This window comes from Cajanus cajan, chromosome 8 (assembly GCF_000230855.2).
Source record: "Cajanus cajan strain Asha chromosome 8, NIPB_CcT2T_4, whole genome shotgun sequence".
In the NCBI taxonomy this organism is placed as follows: domain Eukaryota; kingdom Viridiplantae; phylum Streptophyta; class Magnoliopsida; order Fabales; family Fabaceae; genus Cajanus; species Cajanus cajan.
The window spans coordinates 49,677,723-49,682,680 of NC_138524.1; positions in this window are offsets into that span (position 1 = coordinate 49,677,723).

Below are 4,958 nucleotides of genomic sequence, written 5' to 3' on the forward strand. Positions count from 1 at the left end.
GATGAAAGCCTTAGTTCTAGTGAGGAAGCACCATGTGAAGGTGACCTATTGATTGCTCAAATGTTATTTAACCAACCAATTAAAAGAACAAGATCAATCACAAAGAGAGAACCTTTTTCATTCTAGATGTAAAATTTTTAAGAAAACATGTTCTCTCATTGTTGATAGTGGATCTTGTAACAATTTTGTAAGTCAAAGGTTGGTTGATAAGCTTCACTTAACTACTATAGTCCATCCTAAATCTTATAAACTTCAATGGCTTAATGAGGATGGACCTATAGAAGTTAAGGATCAAGTAAGTGTGCCTTTCTCCATTGGAAAATACAAGGATGAAGTTTTATGTGATATAATTCCAATGGATGCAAGACACATTTTACTTGGAAGGCCTTGGCAACATGATAGGAAGGCCATTCATGATGGTGTTACAAACAAAATTCGCCTAGTCCACCTAGGCAAGAAACACACCTTGACTCCTTTTTCACCTTCACAAGTGCTAGAGGATCAAGTATTTATGAAATCAAAAAAAAGAAAAGAGGAGAAAAAGAAGGTTCTAGAGTTGGAGGGTAGTGTCTCCTCCAAGGAAGTTGTTCCTAGAAGTCAATTTTTAATAGAACATTCTATTAAAAAATGTCTTCTAGTTGAACAACCCTTTTACCTTCTCAATACAAAAAAGACACTACTCTTGGAAAAGAGTAAGGAGGATAGTGTCTCCTCCAAAAATCTTTTGAAAAAGGAAAGTCAATTTTTAATTCAAAATGATTGCAAAAAGACTTTTCTTCTTCGCAAAGGTTTTAACTCTTTTTCTACTGCTGCCACAAACTTAGAGCTTAAGATCCACAACCTAAATATTTTTGAAAAGAAAGGATCTCAAGTTCTTAGTCTTGTGAAGAAGAAGTGGACTTCACCTAGTTCTACTTCTTATGCTACTACTTTGGTGGTGCCCAAAGTAGACAGCCATTGTCTATTTAGGACTTCTCTTACTTTAGTTGTTCTAATAAAGCACCCAACCCTTGGTTTATATTGTTTATTAGATACATCTTATGGATTCTTATTTTCTATTTTTGATCTTAAGGGAAGTTCAAACTTCTTTGAACTTAAATTTACTACTTCCCTTCAAGACCAAATTAGATTCTATGACTTTTCTAAACTCTTTACACCCTCTTCCATGATGTATCTAACATTTAATATGATCAAGGGTTGTTTAGGTAGTTTCCTTATTATATTCACTTTGTTTTCTTGTAGAAGCCTAGGTTACTACATAAGGTACTTTAGGCAAGATACCTTAGTAAATAGGAGTACTTCACTAGTTTCTTATAGTTTTAGTACTTTAACATTTATAGGATTTAGTTTTACACTTAGAGTACACTATAGTGAGGATCCTATTCTTATACTTAGAGAACCCATCCTTCCTAGTCTAAGAACCCTTGTTAGGAATGTAGAAGGGATTCCTCATAGGGTGCATTTTCCACATGTATTATATGCATATATCATTACTAAAACTTTGTTTCTTATTTTTGTAGGTGATGCTATCCTTGTGGAAGGACCACGGGATTTGAGGACAAATCCTTTCGAAGGGGGAGGGTATGATGGAAATCTAATCCTCAAGGATCCCTTTGGAAGAGGTAAGACCAAGAAGGGTGAAGGTTGATCCAAGGAGGCTCGCACTTGAAGACCATTGGGCCTTTAACTAGGTCCATGGTTAGGAGGCTAGAGGAGGCTTCTAGAGAGGAGGTGCTTCTTAGACCTATGCTCAATATGAGTATTGAGTATGATTCCTCTTTTTAGTCTCATAGTCTCTATTGTACATACATTGTATAGTTTGATTTCTTGTACCTTGTATATAGTAGATACTTGTATAGGTGTATTTTTGCCTTTGTATTTGTGAGGCACTTTATTTCGTTTTATTAGCTATTGTATATTGTTTATAGGGTAGGTTACTTGGGCACTTTGACTCCATTTAACCTAATCTAGAAATACACTCTTTCCTTATTTTTCTAGTAGTAGGATTGGGAGTGGCATTAGCAAGCTAGAGAGTGTAACTAGCAAGCTAGAGAGTGTTACTAGCAATTGGGCCTAGAGATGGGCCTAGGCAAAATTTTACATATTAGACTCATTTTACTCCTAATTTTTCATAGATTTGATTTAGCTAGGTTTCATTCACATTGGATGAACCTAACTAAACCAAATCATCATTTTTCAAAACCGGTTGGAGTAAAATAAAGTCCATGAGCCGCCCACCTTGATTTGTGTTCACATTGCTTGTTCACACTCAAGCTTAGAAACTTGAAGCACAAGCTTCTCCTTAGCTTGCTTACCAAGCAAGCTAAGTGAGTAGCTTGCTCTCCAAGCCTCTAGACCATGGAAGGTTAGCTAGACCTTACCATGGTTCCTAGTGAACCATGGTTAAGGCTAGCTTGCTCTCCAAGCTTCCTACTCTTATATTTTCATTTTTCCTTCATTGTAAAACACTTTTGGATGATATTTTTGAGTGAGATCAGAATTTTCACAAAAATTCTCTCTTCCAAAAGTCTTTAACCTCTTTGATATTCATCCAATTCTCTTATCCCTTCCATAGAAGAGTGTGGTGAGAATTGAAGAGACTTATCTCTTCACCAAGGAGTGGCGTCTCTTGAGAGAGTTCCCCACCAAACCGTGGTGGTTCTAAGGTCTCTTCCTCCATTGGAGACCTTAGAGAAGCTTAAGAAGAATCAAGGTGCCAAAGATCTAGGGATGAACTTAAAGAGGATTCACATTAATCCGGATTCTCCAACAAGTTTGCCATCAAGCGGTAAAGATTGTTGGATCGTTAAAACCAATACAAGAGTAGAAAAGGTTATTGGATCCTCAAAACCAGTACAAGAGTAGAAATAGGCCGATTGAAGCCTTAATACTAGTCTAGCCTAGAGAGGTTGATCTCAAAATATACTCCTAGACATCGAGGGCACTATCAAGTACCTCAAGTCAAAACTAGGATCACCGCCAAGTATCTGCCAAAGGTTCCAACATCCACCTTCACAAAGGACATCAACATTCATCTCGATTTGAAGACATCGCTGAGTTTCTCAAATCAATGAACGACATCGACGGTATCACCCAGTTCCTCAAGTCAAAACCAGGATCACCATCAAGTCCCCCACCATAGGCTGGCTGAAGCCTTAATATCAGTCCAACCTAGAAAGATTAAGCTCATAATATACTCTCTCTTCAATAAGCAACGAATAAAAATCACACTACCATAAAATAAGTAGAAGTAGCAGGGACATCTACACGAAGACAAAAGATTAGGTGATATAGTTTGTCATCCTTGATTACCCAAAGGAGTACGCAACCCAACACTCAACTACTCCAAGTGGGCAGGGATACATGTAAACCCATCTACCTGAAGGAAACAATGTAGAAACACCTACTATCAAAGCAAAAAAGAAGACTCAGATCTTCACCTCACTATCACGAGGAAAGAAACTAGAGGAAACAACATGAAACATCTACATGAAAATAAAAGATCAGGTGGTACATTTTTTCATCCTTGTTACCCAATGGAGTACGTAACGCAACACTCAACTAATTTGAAGGAGCAAGGATACGGGCAAAACCCATCTATCCAAAGGGAACAACATGAAAAAACCTACACGAAGAAACAAAGGGAAGACCCGGACGAAATGTCTATGTCTTTACTTGCCTTTGGAAAAGCAACACATAGCTATCCAAAGGACAAGTAAAAAGGCGCATCTATAGACACCTAATTTTGTCTGGGGGGCACATAAACGAAGAAAAGGACTTTTAGCTTGAAGAATGAGTTCCTGTAGGCTCAAAAACAATACCAGAGCAAGTCAAAGGCCCAACAACACAAAGGCCAAAATTAGTAGCCTGGAACAGGCCGTTCCCGAATTGGAACGGGCCGTTCCGAGATTCAAAAATAGATTGGAAACCCTAGGTTAAAACGGGCCATTTTGACCCAATTTGTTGTGAGTTAGTTCCAAATCTGGAATGAACCATTTTGATCTCAAAATGGGCCATTCCAGATTCAAAAATTGCCCATAACAAACTTATCAAGAACGGGGCATTTCGATCATCAAAATAGGTCGTTCTAGTGTTAGTTGAAGCTATAAATGGGGAGTTCGTGAATAGTATAAGGGGAGGTTAATTTAGACTTATTGAAGGTCAAAAATTTAGTCTCTGAGAGTCCCATAGGGTTGACACACTTTTCTTCTTCTCCTTCTTATATTTCTTGACTTTTGTGAGGTAATTATAGTGTGAACGATTGCCAAAAAGCGCCTAGTTTCTACCATCGAAGATCTAATAAAGCTCGATCAAGAGGTATTTCATAAAAATCCTTCCTTTAATCTATCACTCTTGTCATACAACATTTTTAATCAATAAAAGCAACCATGTAGATATCTTAGGTGAAATCATGTAATTTTAAATTCAAATGTGAATAGCTTTTTAATAAAAGGGTAAACATTTAAATTATTGTTTATTATTGTGCTAAATTTATCATAAGGAACCGAATTAGGGTGTCATAGGGTGCCTAACACCTTCCCTACACGTAACCGAACCCCGAACCCAATCTGGCTATGAAGGTCACTATTACAATTTTAAAAATCTTCTTTTTTCAATGTTTTGAATAAAACATCAGTGGCGACTCGATGAACTCTTTTCAAAACCATTAATTAGGAATTAGTCTAGTCTCCAAGCATTCCTTAATTGATGAGATTTTCAAATTGAAAGTCAAAACCATCTGTGGGTAAGATCATAATTATTTGGATTTTGATAGGATTAAATGTAAATCATGAAACTCTCATGTACTCCTTTTGATTTATATATATGATGATATATTATTCAATGTTAGTGAATTTGATTATGTTTTTAATGCTAAGGTGACTTGATCACTTATATTGAAAAACATTTTCTAAATTTGGTTTTGAATCAAATCACCTAATAACTCTAAAGACTAGGAA